We start from the raw sequence: 19551 nt of genomic DNA, 5'->3' as shown, positions 1-19551 counted from the left end.
TTCCCTAATTTCTTTCTCAGCCTGTTTATTCTTTGTATAGAGAAAGGCCATTGACTTGTTTGAGTTTATTTTATATCCAGCTACTTCACCGAAGCTGTTTATCAGGTTTAGGAGTTCTCTGGTAGAATTTTTAGGGTCACTTATATATACTATCATATCATCTGCAAAAAGTGATATTTTGACTTCCTCTTTTCCAATTTGTATCACCTTGATCTCCTTTTGTTGTCGAATTGCTCTGGCTAATACTTCAAGTACTATGTTGAAAAGGTAGGGAGAAAGTGGGCAGCCTTGTCTAGTCCCTGATTTTAGTGGGATTGCTTCCAGCTTCTCTCCATTTACTTTGATGTTGGCTACTGGTTTGCTGTAGATTGCTTTTATCATGTTTAGGTATGGGCCTTGAATTCCTGATCTTTCCAAAACTTTTATCATGAATGGGTGTTGGATCTTGTCAAATGCTTTTTCTGCATCTAACGAGATGATCATGTGGTTTTTGTCTTTGAGTTTGTTTATATAATGGATTACATTGATGGATTTTCGTATATTAAACCATCCCTGCATCCCTGGTATAAAACCTACTTGGTCAGGATGGATGATTGCTTTAATGTGTTCTTGGATTCAGTTAGCAAGAATTTTATTGAGGATTTTTGCATCGATATTCATAAGAGAAATTGGTCTGAAGTTCTCTATCTTTGTTGGGTCTTTCTGTGGTTTAGGTATCAGAGTAATAGTGGCTTCATAAAATGAGTTGGGTAGAGTACCTTCTACTTCTATTTTGTGAAATAGTTTGTGCAGAACTGGAATTAGGTCTTCTTTGAACGTCTGATAGAACTCTGCAGTAAACCCATCTGGTCCTGGGCTTTTTTTGGTTGGGAGACTATTAATAACTACTTCTATTTCTTTAGGTGATATGGGACTGTTTATATGATCAACTTGATCCTGATTCAACTTTGGTACCTGGTATCTGTCCAGAAATTTGTCCATTTCGTCCAGGTTTTCCAATTTTGTTGAGTATAGCCCTTTGTAGAAGGATCTGATGGTGTTTTGGATTTCTTCAGGATCTGTTGTTATGTCTCCCTTTTCATTTCTGATTTTGTTAATTAGGATTTTGTCCCTGTGCCCTTTAGTGAGTCTAGCTAAGGGTTTATCTATCTTGTTGATTTTCTCAAAGAACCAACTCCTCGTTTGGTTGATTCTTTGAATAGTTCTTCTTGTTTCCACTTGGTTGATTTCACCCCTGAGTTTGATTATTTCCTGCCGTCTACTCCTCTTGGGTGAATTTGCTTCCTTTTTTTCTAGGGCTTTTAGATGTGTTGTCAAGCTGCTAGTATGTGCTGTCTCCCGTTTCTTCTTGGAGGCACTCAGAGCTATGAGTTTCCCTCTTAGAAATGCTTTCATTGTGTCCCATAGGTTTGGGTATGTTGTGGCTTCATTTTCATTAAACTCTAAAAAGTCTTTAATTTCTTTCTTTATTCCTTCCTTGACCAAGGTATCATTGAGAAGAGTGTTATTCAGTTTCTACGTGAATGTTGGCTTTCCATTATTTATGTTGTTATTGAAGGTCAGTCTTAGACCATGGTGGTCTGATAGGATACATGGGACAATTTCAATATTTTTGTATCTATTGAGGCCTGTTTTGTGACCAATTATATGGTCAATTTTGGAGAAGGTCCCGTGAGGTGCTGAGAAGAAGGTATATCCTTTTGTTTTAGGATAAAATGTTCTGTAGATATCTGTCAGGTCCATTTGTTTCATAACTTCTGTTAGTTTCCCTGTGTCCCTGTTTAGTTTCTGTTTCCACGATCTGTCCTTTAAAGAAAGTGGTGTGTTGAAGTCTCCCACTATTATTGTGTGAGGTGCAATGTATGCTTTGAGCTTTACTAAAGTGTCTCTAATGAATGTGGCTGCCCTTGCATTTGGTGTGTAGATATTCAGAATTGAGAGTTCCTCTTGGAGGATTTTACCTTTGATGAGTATGAAGTGTCCCTCCTTGTCTTTTTTGATAACTTTGGGTTGGAAGTCGATTTTATCCGATATTAAAATGGCTACTCCAGCTTGTTTCTTCAGTCCATTTGCTTGGAAAATTGTTTTCCAGCCTTTCACTCTGAGGTAGTGTCTGTCTTTTTCCCTGAGATGGGTTTCCTGTAAGCAGCAGAATGTTGGGTCCTGTTTGTGTAGCCAGTCTGTTAGTCTATGTCTTTTTATTGGGGAATTGAGTCCATTGATATTAAGAGATATTAAGGAAAAGTAATTGTTGCTTCCTTTTATTTTTGTTGTTAGAATTGGCATTCTGTTCTTGTGGCTGTCTTCTTTTTGGTTTGTTGAATGATTACTTTCTTGGTTGTTCTAGGGCGTGATTTCCGTCCTTGTATTGCTTCTTTTCTGTTATTATCCTTTGAAGGGCTGGATTCGTGGAAAGATATTGTGTGAATTTTTTTTGTCGTGGAATACTTTGGTTTCTCCATCTATGGTAATTGAGAGTTTGGCCGGGTATAGTAGCCTGGGCTGGCATTTGTGTTCTCTTAGTGTCTGTATAACATCTGTCCAGGCTCTTCTGGCTTTCATAGTCTCTGGTGAAAAGTCTGGTGTAATTCTGATAGGCCTTCCTTTATATGTTACTTGACCTTTCTCCCTTACTGCTTTTAATATTCTATCTTTATTTAGTGCATTTGTTGTTCTGATTATTATGTGTCGGGAGGAATTTCTTTTCTGGTCCAGTCTATTTGGAGTTCTGTAGGCTTCTTGTATGATCATGGGCATCTCTTTTTTTATGTTTGGGAAGTTTTCTTCTATTATTTTGTTGAAGATATTAGCTGGCCCTTTAAGTTGAAAATCTTCATTCTCATCAATTCCTATTATCCGTAGGTTTGGTCTTCTCATTGTGTCCTGGATTACCTGGATGTTTTGAGTTAGGATCCTTTTGCATTTTGTATTTTCATTGACTGTTGTGTTGATGTTCTCTATGGAATCTTCTGCACCTGAGATTCTCTCTTCCATTTCTTGTATTCTGTTGCTGATGCTCGCATCTATGGTTCCAGATCTCTTTCCTCGGGTTTCTATCTCCAGCGTTGCCTCGCTTTGGGTTTTCTTTATTGTGTCTACTTCCCCTTTTAGTTCTAGTATGGTTTTGTTCATTTCCATCACCTGTTTGGATGTGTTTTCCTGTTTTTCTTTAATGATTTCTACCTGTTTGGCTGTGTTTTCCTGCTTTTCTTTAAGGGCCTGTAACTCTTTAGCAGTGCTCTCCTGTAATTCTTTAAGTGACTTATGAAAGTCCTTCTTGATGTCCTCTATCATCATCATGAGAAATGTTTTTAAATCTGGGTCTAGATTTTCGGTTGTGTTGGGGTGCCCAGGACTAGGTGGGGTGGGAGTGCTGCGTTCTGATGATGGTGAGTGGTCTTGATTTCTGTTAGTAGGATTCTTACGTTTGCCTTTTGCCATCTGGTAATCTCTGAAGCTAGCTGTTTTAGTTGTCACTGTTAAGAGCTTGTTCTTCAGGTGACTCTGTTAGCCTCTATAAGCAGACCTGGAGGGTAGCACTCTCCTTAGTTTCAGTGGGCAGAGTATTCTCTGCAGGCAAGCTCTCTTCTTGCAGGGCAGGTACCCAGATATCTGGTGTTCTAACCAGACTCCTGGCAGAAGTTGTGTTCCACTCACTAGAGGTCTTAGGATCTCGTGGGGAGTCCCGTGGGGGCCCTTGCGGGTGTTGGGCAAGACTCTGCTGGCAAGGTAGCCCGGGGCTCGAGACGAGCGGAAGGGACTTGTGCCCAGGTCAGGCCCGGGTAGCCTGCTTCCCTATGTACCGCAGTCTCAGGTTCCGCGCGATTGGATTGGGGCAGGCGCTGTGTTCCGCTCACCAGAGGTCTTAGGATCCCGTGGGGAGTCCCGTGTGGGCCCTTGCGGGTGTTGGGCAAGACTCTGCTGGCAAGGTAGTCAGGGGCTCAAGTCCTCGTCTAATTCCTTGAGTTCTGTGTATATATTGGATATTAGCCCTCTATTGGATATAGGATTAGTAAAGATCTCCTGCCAATCTGTTGGTTGCTGTTTTGTCCTATTGACTGTGTCCCTTGCCTTACAGTAGCCTTGCAATTTTATGAGGTGTCCCGTCCAGGAGGACCAAGTTATTCCGTGGGTCAAGGAGGACCGAGGCCTGCAAGAGAAACGGGCAGAGAAAGGGGAGCAAGACCAAGCAAATATTTGTCAAGGTCTGTTTAATGAAGGCTAAGAGCCAGGTTATAAGCACACAGTGAGAGAAAATAGGGAGGGGTCAAGGGGGCATAATAAAATACAGAGAAAGCGATGGACATCTGGGGCGAATGCTGATTACAGGCTTCTCAAAGCTTATCTTGGAATGTCGCCCCTGAAACAGTCCCAAGTACCAATGGAGACATGGAGGAGGAGGTAAAGCTGCCTTAATCTAACCAGTTCTAGGCGCCAAATGGATACATGAAGGAGTGAGTGAAGCTGGCAGTCTCAGGCGCCAGGTGGAAACAACGAAGGAAGGGTTGACATAATTCCGTTCAAAGGGTAAGCTGGATCTTGAGGGTGAGAGTAACTGCAGGACCTAGTTTCACACAGTTTGGTCTCTCACATCTCCCCTTTTTTTCTTTATTAAAGTTGGGGGGTGGCCACGAAACGAGGGTCGGTGAAACACCTGTCTTAGACCTTTTCCGTGGTCCACGTCCAATTACTGCTATAGCTAGGTCTTTTCAGGTCCTAGGTGGGCAAGACCCCTGTCTTAGGCTATGTGAGTTGCATCCACTCCCAGCACCACATCTTATTCCAATGATTTGATCAGGCAACTGGAAGTCGTGATGGGCACCCAGGCAGTGGACCCAAATAATCCTGTCATTGGGTAACCTTGCAGCCAATAGGCAGTGTGCATCTGGCTAATGGCACCACAAGATCCCTTCATTGGTAACTCCACAGCTTATGGCCCTCAGCCACTATAAGATCCGGAGGTCACCCCATCCATCATTGTCATTTCCACAGCTCATGGAACCAAGAAGGCTCTGTTTCTGCAGCAAGGGTGGTGAATTGAAGGCCAAAGGCTGCCCTCTCTGCATCGTCGGATGAGAGGTCTTCAGCTGGGTCTCAGATGTCTAGTCGATGGTAGTGGACTGCACCTGTTTTGTTTAATGCAGAATCAATCTGTAACTTAACAAAACTGGTTAATCTGTTGAAAGCCCAAGGGCCAAATGACAAAAGCAACAAAAGGTCCCAAAAGGCTAGGAAGCAAGGTTGAGAGCCAGGGTTTGATTACACACTTCAAACAGGGGTGAGGGGGGAAGCATCTGGGGTCCCAAAAGACAGAGACCAATACCAGATATTTGGCCAAGAGTCAGTCCTTCTTTAGACTCTAGATGCCATCTCAGAAAGGAAGTATCATTGGTGTCAATCACCTCTCCAAAAAGGGCTATTCCTTCATTAAAAGGAGGCTGGGACAAATAACAAATCTAACAATCTCTAGCAAGGGCAGAACTGACCTCATGAATGGCTTGTAGTGAGGCATTAACCATGGTAACAATAAGTACTGCCGTACCTAACTATAATAAGAATTATAAACTTACATTGTTAAGCTTGCCCTGAGATTTCTAACTCTATGTAGTGGACAGTAATTCCTGATTTCTTTCACTATCTCTCTTACAATACTAGAGGCAATTCTGAATGTCACTGAATAGGCAACATTCTTCTAATATCTGAAATTTCTGTCTTTGTAGCCTTAATATTTGCTATATCCTGCCTTATTGCTGAGACTACTACTTTTAAGACATTAACCTTTGCCTCCAATTGTTATCTTTAATAAGTTGCCCTGACAAAGCTATGAAAATATTCTTATGCATATGATTAACAAAATGAGCAGTATGTAGGTGCTGATCTAAAGCTGTGGTAAATATTGAAGTTAAAATTGCAATTAAAGCAGTAAATCCTAAAATTGCTCATTTGACCTTTTCTAAGTTTGCATTCCCAGATTTTTAAACCAAGGATCATTTCCTAACTCTAACAGGCAGCAAAACATAAGCATGTCTCTTTAACAAAATCATAACAGCAGATTCCTTATCTACATTAGGATCTACACAATTAGTTAATTGACAACAGTTACAATGAATATGAAAAGACTTGTCAAGACTGGTGATCTTAACTCTTAAAATTATCTAACAATATAGCATATAGGTAAGGTACACAAGCTTTCACAGCTATAGGGGAGTTGGCCTGAATGGCCAAAACAGTGTCTCTGATGAAATCTTGTCAAATACACTGTAGCAGTCCCTCTGCCTCACGAGTCATCATTTTCAGTTGTCCCCAAGTTGACACTAGGTCGGCTCTCCTTGCTGTAGCCCATGGCAGAGATAGGAAGTTTCTTCATCTTGTTTGCAAGTGGCTGCTCTCCCTGATTCCTATTTCTCTGTGTGCTCAACACAGCTTTCCTGTCACCACTGTCAGGGCACTCAGGAACTCACAGGTCCATCTGTCACACAAATCATTCTGGAAGCTAGCATGTTTCTGCAGCATTTTGTGGAAAAAACAGAAACACCCCTTCTCTCCCCCATATTAACTTTCTGTTCAGGATCATGTCATGTGTCAATAAGTCGATCCTTTTCATCTCACCTAGACATGATTATGTCTAGTTTTAAGATACTGTAAGGCATTTATTTAAGTCCTTTGACATCCAAATTTCAAAATTCTTAAAAATAAAAGTATGATTTAAATAATGTGCATGGGGTATAATTTCTCCCCTTCTTTGTTTTTAAGAAGATAGAATTTTTAAAGTTCCACAATACCTTGTCTTTGAGAATTATTAAATTGTTGACAAAACATCTCAAATACTTGACTGTTATAGTCAGTTTTAATATAATGTGGACAGTGACTTATTACACTTTCAATTGTTTTTCTTAAAGAGCGGTTGTAACTAGAATGCTTGAAAAGTTATTGTAGTCACATGTGTATAATTTATTTATTTATTAATCAGAAGTAAGAACATTCATTTTCAGCAATTGATTAAGTATAGGTCCTCAAGAATTAACAACATTATGTGGAAACAGGTAGGAACTGAGGACAATTTGACATACACATTCTCTAAAAATAACAAAATGTTATCTTAAACCATTACTATTTTGAATATATAAAGAACAAGATTATATAGCCAGTTTTTTAAAGTGCAATGATCACGTTCAACTATTCTTTGTCTCATGGGGTTATAAGGAATTCCAGTTTTATGTTTGATGCCAAATTCTTTACAAAATGAAGTAAAATTCTTGCTAGAATAGGGTGCCCTGTTATCTTTCTTAATAAGTTTAGGCAATCCCATGGCATTAAAGGCTTGTAGGCAATGATCAATTACATTTTTAGAGGCCTCTCCTGTATGCAGAGAAGCAAAAGGAATCCTGAACAAGTGTCAATAAAAACATGTATATATTTTAATTTTCCAGACTACATAATGCCTTACATCCATTTACCAAATATGATTAGGCATAAGACCTCGTGGATTAACTCCTAAATATGGCACTGAAGATAATGTAATACATTTAGGACACTGTTTTACAATATCAGGCTCTTTGCCAAAATAAGTTAGTGCCTGCTTCTTTCCAAGGACAACCACCTGCTTTATACTATGGCAAGATATTACGTTTAGGAGAAATCCTCAAATGTATCTACATTAGAAGAGACTTTTGCCATAACAATCCTGTAGGCATATGAATCAATTTAAAAATTAACAGATGTAAAGGCAAAGAGTAATCTATATAAGTGACAAATTACTCTTTAATAGCTTTTTCTACTAGTTGTAAGGCCAGCAATCCTTCTGAGGTTAAAGATCTAGGGGAGGTTGGATCAGAACTCCCTTTAAGACTATCAAACAAAGATTTCAACTCCCTTGTAGTACACTTTAAATAGGAGCGAAGCCAATTAATATCACCTAACAATTTTTGAAAATCATTTAAAGTCCTTGAGTTGTCTCTGCGAATAACTATCTTCTAGGGAAAAACAGATTGATTAGTAAGTCTAAAACCCAAATAATTATAAGGATCCTGAGTTTGTATCTTTTCAGGAGCTATCTGTAATCCTTATCAGTTAAAGCTTTATGTAAACCTCTATAACAAAAAAGCAAATCCTGGGGGTCTTTTCCAGGCAACCCAGGATAATTTCTTAACTGTCCAAAAACAGTCTTCTTAAAGGAACAATATTTTTTTTCTTATAAGTTGCATAAGCAATTGCAAGCTTGAGAATTAATAGCATCTGAGGGATGAACAATTTTAAGCAATTGTAAATTCTGAGATAAAATATTGACTATTAATATATAACTTACGTTTGATTGTTCAACATTTTAAAACACCATCTATAGCACACAATTTAATTATCTGTGCTGAAGCAGGAGAAAACTCAAAAGAGTAAGTGTGTGATCCAATTCACGTATACTTTTCTCCCATAGAAGGGCTGTTTTTAAACACAGTAAATGGGATGCATTCATGCATGAATTTATAGAAGATATAGAAGCACGCATAAAAACAATTTTTTATCTATCTTAGGATAATAATTGTAGGCAGCCTGCGCCTAAAAGATGGCACTGGTCTCCGGTACACAGTCGCTGTAAAGAACACCACTGCGCAGGTGCTAGCCCGAATCTGGCGCCAACCCCTCTGAGCGGGTGCATGCAAATTAAAGTGCTGGCAGACTGACCAATCCCAGGAGGACACATAGCCCCCCCCCCAGTCCTGGGGTGTATATAAGCAGTCCTCCCTGGGTTCCCTGGGTTCCCATAGCATCGAGGCATTCCTGGAATAAAGCTGCTGAGAAGAATCTGACTGTGTTGCGTTTTTCGTTGCCAGATGAGGTGAGCGCAACAAATAATTATCAATTTTATTTAAAATGATGGTATGCAATAGATCAAATATTAATATTCTGTAATAACCAAATTAATGGCTGTTTGAAACAAGGAACAGACACTTAGTCAGGTTCTTAAGAGACAATTTTTGTTATAGTTTTTCTAAACTATATATGAATTTATCTTACAATTCTTTTTTAGCACCACAGTGGGCTAATAGGATGCTAAAACTTTACTTTGAGGTGAAGAAGGATGATTTTACAACAATGTTTTCTCTTGCCAAAGGTCTGCTGTGGGCACATAAATAAAATGAGCAGGTAATATTTAATTACCATTGATTATAATTGATAACAATTGATCACAGAAGTTTCCTCTGCTTTCTGTGAAACCTTTTTGTTTCTCACCAGTAATTTTGAATCTCACTAGCTAGCACCTAAAATAGGTTTAAGTCGCTTTAAGGCCTCAAGGTGAGGTCTTAGCCAATTAACATGTCCTGGAAGCTTTTAAAAATAAAATTTTGAATCAAATCAAGTTTTCCTTCTTAGATTTTCTGTACCACGATTTTCTAATATAGCTAAAAACCCTAAGTATTAAAAGATATTGCCTCTGAATCTTAAGGAATTCTCCCTGAAGGCAGGAGGAGGTGAGGTCCCAAGAACTTCCCTAGTCACGGGTTTGTGAAACAAAACAAATGCCACACAAGCCTCACTGAGGCTGCTCCCCTCCAAGCTCAGTGTCAACCCAAATGCAAACATTTCTCAATCTGAGCACTCTGCCAGAGTCCTGACCCAAAGATTATCCCTATTGTGAAGTATCTTAAAAGACCTGTTTTCCTGGGTTCATTCATGCCACACGTTCTTTAGAATGACTCCAACCCTGAGTTTCCAAATTTAAGCAAAAGGCTTCCTGCACCTTTAAGAGCTCCTGTGCAGATAATCAGTTTCTGCTGTACAAATTGTGACTGCATTTTAAACAAGTTAAACTAAATCAAAGGATGGACAGCCAGCAGATAAACTTTTAACCATTTTTTTTCAACATGATATACAGAACAACAATCATTCAAACAACAAAACAAAAACAAACATAAATAGACAGACATATGGACAAATTGTGCACCAAGGACAGACAATAGACAGAGAGGGAATAGAACTTAATGTCTCAAAGGGACCTAGATATGCTAACCAGAACTAAGAATATCTCCATAGGAGCCAGAGAGGAAGCAGGACATCTCCCAATTTCTGTCTTTCCTTCGGAGAGCTCTGAAATAGCTTATTTTCATTCCCCCCCCCTCATTTTTGCTAAAAGGTCCCAAACAGGGGATAACTGCTTTTCTGAAACTTATTCTCTCTCTCTCTCTCTCTCTCTCTCTCTCTCTCTCTCTCTCTCTCTCTCTCTCTCTCTCTCTTGTTCAAATTATAATTCTTTATCTCCTTCTGGGAATTCTGCCAGAAAAGGGAGAGGAGGCACAGTGGTAGCTTCTGAAAGTTACCCCCCAATAAGAAAAAATGGTTGCAGGGACCGCATCTGGACCCTCATTAGCTAGTTTATCATTTAAATCTCTGCCTACCTTTCGCCATTTTTTACGGTGTATCTCTGCCCCGTCAATGATAAACTAGGGACATGCTTGATCTATAAAAATAAAAGTTTATCAAATCTTTTTCCTTAACTCAATATCCCCTTTCCCTGAGTGAAGCTTTCAGGTCTCTGATGAAGACTTTTTCCTTAGACAGTTTAGTTCCCGTTTCTTAGTGGAGAGGAATTACCCATGGAGGACACTTTCTCCTATGAGCAGTAGGAGTGTTCCTCAAACAAATTATTCTTCTTATTCTTCTAGTCGCAATGAACTTCTCTTGGAGCTAGTCTCCATGATCTCCGCCAGGCAAAGGTCCATGCCTTGAGCCCCACGTTGTTGGCGCCACTTGTCCCATTCAGCAGGACCTAGTTATTCAGTGGGTCAAGGAGGACCGAGGCCTGCAAGAGAAACGGGCGGAGAAAGGGAAGCGAGACCAAGCAAAGAGTTGTCAAGGTCTGTTTAATGAAGGCTAAGAGCCAGGTTACAAGCACACAGTGAGAGAAAATAGGGAGGGGTCAAGCGGGCATAATAAAATACAGAGAAAGAGATGGACACCTGGGGCGAATGCTGATTATAGGCTTCTCATAGCCTATCTTGGAATGTCGGCCATGAAACAGTCCCGGGCACCAAATGGAGACATGGAGGAGGAGGTGAAGCTGCCTTAATCTAAGCAGTTCTAGGAGCCAAATGGAAACATGGAGGATGGAGTGAAGCTGGCAGTCCCAGGTGCCAGATGGAGACAATGAAGGAGGGGGTGACATAATTCCCTTCAAAGGGTCAGCTGGATCTTCAGGGTGAGAGTAACTGTGGGACATAGTTTCCCACAGTTTGGTCTCTCACAATGAGGTCCCATTTGCAATTCTTGATCTTAGAGTGTAGGCTATTGGTGTTCTGTTTAGAAAATTTTTCCCTGTGCCCATGCATTCAAGGCTCTTCTCCACTTTCTTTTCTATTATTTTCAGTGTATCTGGTTTTATGTGAGGTCCTTGATCCACTTGGACTTGAGTTTTGTACAGGGAAATAAGAATGGATCAATTTACATTCTTCTACATGTTGATTGCCAGTTGAACCAGCACCATTTGTTGAAAATATTGATTTTTTTCCATTGGATGGCTTTAGCTCCTTTGTCAAAGATCAAGTTTCATAGGTGTGTGCATTTATTTTTGAGTCTTCAATTCTATTCCATTGATACCATAGATAGTGTCATGGCTTGTATATTCTTTCACACACATACATACAGACACATATCCCTGTGGCAGTAATTACTTCATGAAGTTTACACATTAAATGTATAATAATAACTACTAAAGTAGAAATTATCTTACAATATTGTGACAAAGCATGAAAGCTACTAACCGTTAAAATTTGAGTCATAAATTTTAATAAGCATAAACACTGTGATACTAAAACAGTCAATGTGATAACCAAGACCTATCCCTTATTAATAGGTAGATAAAATATACATTTTGCATACACATTAAAAATCTATAGTTCATTTTATATCATCTTGAGTTAGCTTTCCAGAGATCTAATTATGAAACTTAATTCGTAATTGTTACAAAATAATGTATTTCTGGAGTTCATATCAGACTTTGACTGAACTTTGATATCTGCAACAGTGTGAATGAAACCATACTCATGCAGACTATATATGGACAACTAGAGCACAGAACCCCTGGAATTAATGGGAAACAAATAAGAATGGATGTTGCTAATGAATTCAGGAATAATACTAAGTTGAGTAATATAGAATATTGTTATTTCTATAGAAGAACTAGTAAAATCATACAAAAGCAATTTGATACAGTATATAAAATGGGATTTAGGAGGTTTGAATTGAGGGCAATTTTGCCAGTTGTAAGTTACATGCATGTGTATTTTAATCAGTGGGTATTATGGACACATTTTACAATGTTTGTTGGAATCAAACCTAGTGGAATTGTATAAAAAGTATTTGTAGTGAATAATTTGTCACAGAATGTAGTGAATGAATGCTCAGGTTTAGAAATCCTTATTTTCATATTTATATTTTGAGTTGAACTCTAGGATGTTGTTTGTAGAAAAAAACTAAATGAATGGTAAAAGTAACTGGTAGTTGAATATAATTGACAGTCTATATAAACAAATTGATACTTTTCAGCACTATACATTAATTAAGAATATAACATTACAACATCTACAACTTTATAACTTTAAAACTTTTTGGAAAGTGTTACTATCATTTATATTCTAAAATGTTAAAATGTTCATTAAATATCACAATTACTGTTATTAGCCACTGCATATATACATGATTTAATAGTAGTGTATAGAGATTTTGTGTTGTGTCATCAGACACTTGGATCAATGAATAGGGACAAAATATAATTAGGTCACAATATAAAAGCTTGTACTGCAACCACTCAGCCTTGTGCATGTTATTGATAGAATATTTTAAGTGTCATGATAAATGTTACAAAACTATGAAATAAAAAATCTTTCATAAATAAAATATGGTTAGATAATTAAATTCATCTAATAAATTGCTGTGAATTTCTGTGAAAGTATAAAAACAAGGAAAACAAATTGCTAAAAAGTGGAAGAATGTTTTGCAAAGATATACAGTCTTTCTAAGTGGCCTCAGACAAATTATTAGTAATTTTAAAAGAATAAAATTTTTGGTTCCTTTTTCAGTGAATTAGCCATGCATCTGATATCTCATGATTAAGGTTGGTGGCTTTAGAGTATGCTAGTAAAATCATTCTATTAGGACCCATACAATGATCTCATTACTTGTATTGTTATTAATACAAGTATACATATTCTTTATTATTCAGATTATATTCTTCATGACTCATATTCATTGTAACTTTCATTGTATTAAAATAATTTTCCATGTCATGTTTATCTTCCTTCATTCCTAAGGAACACGCTGAAAGACCATTTAATTTACATTTCTAGTTCATTACATGCCACATTGGTAAATTGACTTGGGAGTGAAATGAGAGTGCTGGAGATATTTCACAGAACATAATAGCAATATGTTTGTATATGTTTCCAAGGGCAAACTAATTAAATGGGACACTTTCACTGATGTGTCTACCATTTTATAAATACTCCCCCTTTCTTGTACTTTGCCATGAGACCTGACACTTGCTATATTTCATGTTACTTTATGTTACAACATTCCCTGCTAGGGGCTGGATGCATAAAGGCTCTTGAGTTTCAGACGATAAACAAAAGATCATATGTCCAGGAGAAGAAAATCAAAAAGCATTTTTGAATGCTCCTACTCAACAGTACCAAGAGGTGTAAAGAGTGGAGAATTTGAGCAGCCAAACTGCAGAAGAAAGGTATTTGTAACCATTAATCTTTCTGCTATGTGTATAGAGGCACAAAGGTTACAAGAATTCTTGAGTCACCCCTCGTGCTACAATGCATAGTAAGAAGTCTCACCAGTGGTTAAAATGTCAACAGGGTAGGAGAAATCATCAAGAGATTTCAGCCACACACAATGAGATGCAAACAACCAATGACTACAAAAAGAAGGAGAATTTAGCTTCTCTAAGGACAACTTCCCTGATTGGTCCAGTTCCAAACGGTTAGTTATAAACACAAATACAACAGAGCAACTCAGCAGGCTGTATGTATGTATTTAATTACACACACACACACACAAACACATATTTTAGGGAAAATATGTCATGAATTTGAAACAGTAGAGTACAAGTGAGCAACTCAGCAGGCTGTATGTATGTATTTAATACACACACACACACAAACACATATTTTAGGGAAAATATGTCATGAATTTGAAACAGTAGAATACAAGTTAGGGATTGGAGGAAAGAAAGGAGAATAAGGTTAATATAGTTCCCACATAAAATATAGAAAATAAACTCAAAGTGTCATTGCTAAAAGTCCTCTGGGGAAACACAATTAATGTATACCCCTTCATTTTGCTTTTCTAATAGCAAAGTGATGTAGAATTTCACTAAAGTTTAATCTGAGAAACTCAGATGGTTATAGAGCTTTTACAGAGAATGTATTGGCTAATCAAGACTGATTGGAGCATACTTCCATAGCCTTTGTATCCGTTCCTGCTTCCACTAACCTGCCTACTTAAATACATTTTCTGGAGACTGGTCACACTCCATGTATGTTGTAAGCTGAAATGAACACTTTCCTTTTCAAGCTTCTTGTCATCATATTGCTTTATAACATCAATCGACACCCTAACTAAGACAGAAGATGAAAGATACTGATCATGTGTCTATTCTTCTTGCTGAGATAAATTCTTTGGTAAGTCTGTGGTCATCTAGAACTATCTTTTGATTGGTAAATTCAAAGTTATGATGTCTAAAGTGACACCTTTTATAAATTTAGATTTACTAAGAATATGTGTGAGCATAGTTTAATATGTAATAGGAAATAGGAAATTTCCTCTTTCTCCATCTCGTACTCATTGTTATCAAGTTTGAATCGATATTAATACTTTATTTTTAGCTGTCAGTCATTATTTTTCCCTGATGTTCATTTGTCTCAAGCTTACATCCCTCTTACAATATTATATTTAAATCATTATGTCAGAAACTATAACATCTTATCTCTTGTTTTTGAGCATTTATCAAGGTTTTCTGGTCTTACGACTCAACATATTATAAAAGAACTACTGCAAGGATCCAGAGAAAGATTAGTAATTGGTATTTACACAATGTTATTTGGCCTTATATTTACACTGTAAGACTGAAAGAAAAATGATCTTACAATGATCGTCAATGAAATAAAATACTATTTTTCTATGCTGTTACACCCTTTTGTAAATAATGATGTAAAACCTTATTATACAATTGAGATATGACCGTTTGCTTTTTCCATAATTAATCTCTCCTTGTATGTGAGTAGGACACACCTATTTAGATGGTTATATTTTATCTTTTAGTGTAATATCTGTCTGTGTCAGTATATTTCTCCACAATTATGTGTCTTTTAAATGTTTGTTTATTCAAGACTACGTCCTTTTAAGGTAGGACATGGACTTTTATTTCATTTTTTATTGGTAATAGATAATCTGTATTTTGTTGTTCCCATCGCTGTAGCTTGTTTGAGCATTCTCTATGCAGGAGATTGACTGATACGAATTTCACTACTTTCAATTGGTATTTATAAAATGTTTAAGGCTCATCATTGACATATTCTGTCCTGATAAGATTCAACATTTTCCCATAGGTCTTCTGTTTTCTTTTATTAGATGCCAGAAAAAAGACTGTATCCTGTCTCTTATCAAATCTAAATTTATAATGTGCATTTTAGGGTTCTGTATGTGCTAAAATCTTGATCGGCCAAGCATCACGCAAAATTTTTGGAAACTCAGCCCTTCAATAACATAATGCTTCTTCTTCTTCTTCTTCTTCTTCTTCTTCTTCTTCTTCTTCTTCTTCTTCTTCTTCTTCTTCTTCTTCTTCTTCTTCTTCTTCTTCTTCCTCCTCCTCCTCCTCCTCCTCCTCCTCTTCTTCTTCTTCTTCCTCCTCCTCCTCCTCTTCCTCCTCTTCTTCTTCTTCTTCTTCTTCTTTTTCTTTTTCTTTCTTTCTTTTTTTTTTGGCAGAGTTCAGGAAATACGTTTTTATATGTCAATATAGGGAGCTGAATTCTGAATTCTTTCAGTTGTTTTTTTTTTTTTTTTTCTACTTTGGCTGGATTTTCAAGTTGTTTCATGTTCATTTACCAGACAGGGAAAAAAAATACTGACCGAGCCTTTACTTCTTTTGTGCTTGCCCTTGTATGTTCATATGCCTTGTCTGCTCACATGCCTTTGGCTATAGTCCATCTTCTGGAAGATCTTGTTAAAACATGTACTCCCTTCCTGGCTGCTTCTGATTAGTGGAAACTTTACGCTATGAAAAATCAAATAGAATTTTTCTTTTTAAAGCAAATCTTCTTTTCAAAGTGTCATTTCAGTTCAAATCTTCAATTTTTCCCCTAATCCACAAAAACAGACCCTTTCTACACTTCTTCATTCCACCTTGCAGAACTTTGGTTATATATTTACTTTCAATTTTGTCCTGTCGACCCTTTTAAAAACACATAGGTACTTGGTTATTAGTCATAAATATAAGGAGTAGTTATCAGTCTTCTCTACCCTAAAACTTTTTGACAATTGTCCATTATGACCAATAATGTTTTAAAATTATATTTGACTTCACATTTCTCTGTGAGCTATATATTGCAGTCTTTCTCACACTGTTTCTCAATATATGTTAAACGATGCAGCCAATATGACTTGCTCATCATTCCGCGAATGCACCATGTGGTCTGCCTCCTCCCCGTGTTGATGCTGTCCTTCAGCACAGAGTATTGTTCTCAGTTTTACTTACTCTTAAACCTGACTCAAATGCCATTTTCTCCCAAGGTGAAAGAAGTGAGTTTTTCTTCTTTTAATTTTGACTACAATTCATGGTTTTTGAATCGTCTCCTAGTTTTTAAAAATCCTAGCTTTCAGTTATGACCACAACACTACATTAAAAACAATGCACAGACACTAAAATACATTCATCTTTATAATACATGCAATACATGATGAAATATTTGTAATGGATAATTCAGGACTCACAGTAGATAAATAATACAGAAAAATAATATTAGGTTTATCATTTTAAAATAACAACTGAAAACTTAATAAAATTTTTTCTCAGTTTTTCTAGTTAATTCACAGTAGCCAATTTTATCAGTTAAAAGAATTTTTAGTTTAAGTCTTTACATGGCTAAGAGCTGGAAAAGTAAACTAATATGTAAGGGTATGGAAGCTGCAGCAGTGTATACCTGTGGCATTCACACATTCATGTGTTTCTCCTTTTATTGTTAGTGTGTAGAAGAGAAGAGCACTTAAAATATAACAGTAACATTTTGTATAAAATATAGAGACATAACAAACTCATGAAAAAGAAATATATTGTACTGATTTATTCTCCAGGCAATACACAGTGGAATAAGGCACATCAACCCCTGATATCAGTCTGAAACAGCAAGGAGATTATCTAGACGAAAGAAGTTTACACAGGCCATGTTTCAGTTTTATTATTAATGTCATAGATTGTTTGGGAGTGTGTGTTGTGAAAGAAAAGAGACACAAAACACAAATCTAGCAATAAAAATGGAGGTTGAAAACCCAGAAACGCCTTGCTGCCTTGTCCACATTACTGCTTTAGAGAAAGGCATACACTAAGATATTCCATTGCCATTTCAGTTTAGGAGGCAGACATGCTACAAAATACAAGATCTGCTTGATGTTGGGTTCTCTCTAAAAATGTGGTTAAAGCACTGTAAAGACACACACACACACACACAAATGTAAAGCAAAATAAAATCTATGGAAAAGAGCAATTGTCAATATAAAATTGTTATTGATTAGTCAAATAGCACTTTACATTTTTATATACATCATTTTGTCAATTTTATTTGCTTATACGAGAATATATTGTTCTTGTTTGCTTCCAGTAATGATGAGATAGATTGTCATATGCCATATTTAAAATAAATCAACTTGGGAATTTATATCAGTTACCTTTAAAGTATTAGCTCTCTATCAGTGAAAGGTACTATCCAATCTTTTCAAGTAATACACAACACTATAAGTGATTACATTTGTAGTTCTATTTTTTAGTTATATTAGGAAGCTATTAGTGAAGCTAGTGAAATGTAAATTGTCTAGGCTCTTATGGAATGATACAAACTCAAACTGATATGTGAATCTCTCCATAACTCTCAAGTACTTAAGAAAAATCTATGTGATTACTTACTTTCCTAAGTAACAAGATCCATTGTGGGCTCAAGTTCATTGTATCTTACACTTTATCTTTCAACTTAATCCAAGATGTTGTACATGTTATATTACAAAATACACAAGCCTTGTCAGATGAGGAATAAATATGATAGATTCAATCTGGTATACAAACAATATTGCTCTTGCCTAAATGGAATGATTGAAAATATTGTTCCTCAAAACAAAGGCTTTGTTAATCATGATTCCCTAAAAGAAATGTAAATATATTGAAGGGTGTGATACATATTTGTTCATTTATAACTTGTCCAGTGCAGAAAAATGTCTAGAAATGGTGAGGATATAGAATATATAAAGCACAATAGACCAGGAATAGCTGGGAAATTATAGTGCTGCATTCTCTTATTCAATCAAAGAGAACAAAGGAACAAAAATAAGTATTTGATATAAGAATTCAAATTAAATCCACTGAGCAATCCAAGACTCATGTTGAGAATATTATTCCTCAAACCCACTCAGTGAAAGTGGAGATGTGAGCCTCACAAATGGCTCTGACCTCCATATTTGCACCGAGGCGCATGTGAGCCATCCTTCTCCTCTCACTCCTGACTCTCAGTTCACCTTAAATATCATTTTAAATGTATAAAAATAAAGACACTTCATGATATAGAGTTATGGACAGATTTTAAAATGATAGATCTAACATTACCCAAAGAGAACTTACATTCAAACATACATGTTCATCAAATCATAAAAAAGAATAGTTTCTAAAACACACACACGAGAGAGAGAGAGAGAAAGAGAGAGAGAGAGAGAGAGAGAGAGAGAGAGAGAGAGAGAGAGAGAGATTGAGAGAGAGAAAGGCAGAGAAACAGAATCAGAGAGACAGAGAGACAGAGAGACATAGATAGAGACAGACAAAGACAGAGACAGAGAAAGACAAAGAAAGAGATAGAAATCAAATAAACTACATGTCCTCGATATCTGAATTTTGAAGAATTAGACCACAAAATAAAGGTAGATGTTGATTTGGAAATAAACATAAAGTTGAAATAAATGTGGATATTGGATATGAAGGCAGAAATATATAGAAATCTAACATGGTTCTCATGTACCCTCTGATACTATGTCAAGAAGGGGTCCATTAAATTTAGCATTCAAACAAAGTTTAGGGAAATCGAGTTAGATGTAAATGGAGTCCATATAAGAGCTAGTTACTACTAAAGCTTTCTAAACAGCTAAGGCTCTCAAAATAACAAAAACAAGCATAGCCTGAAAACCTTTCATAGTCAACAGGGTATGGTAATTAAGGATCAGTAAGGAGATGTCCTACTGTGGATTGTTTCAAGGTAAGCCATTGAATTATCATGTCTGGAGTTTAGCTGATGGTAAGTTAGCAAT

The sequence above is a fragment of the Mus musculus genome, chromosome 5 (assembly GCF_000001635.26).
Source record: "Mus musculus strain C57BL/6J chromosome 5, GRCm38.p6 C57BL/6J".
NCBI lineage: Eukaryota > Metazoa > Chordata > Mammalia > Rodentia > Muridae > Mus > Mus musculus.
Note: the sequence above shows the minus strand (reverse complement) of the source record.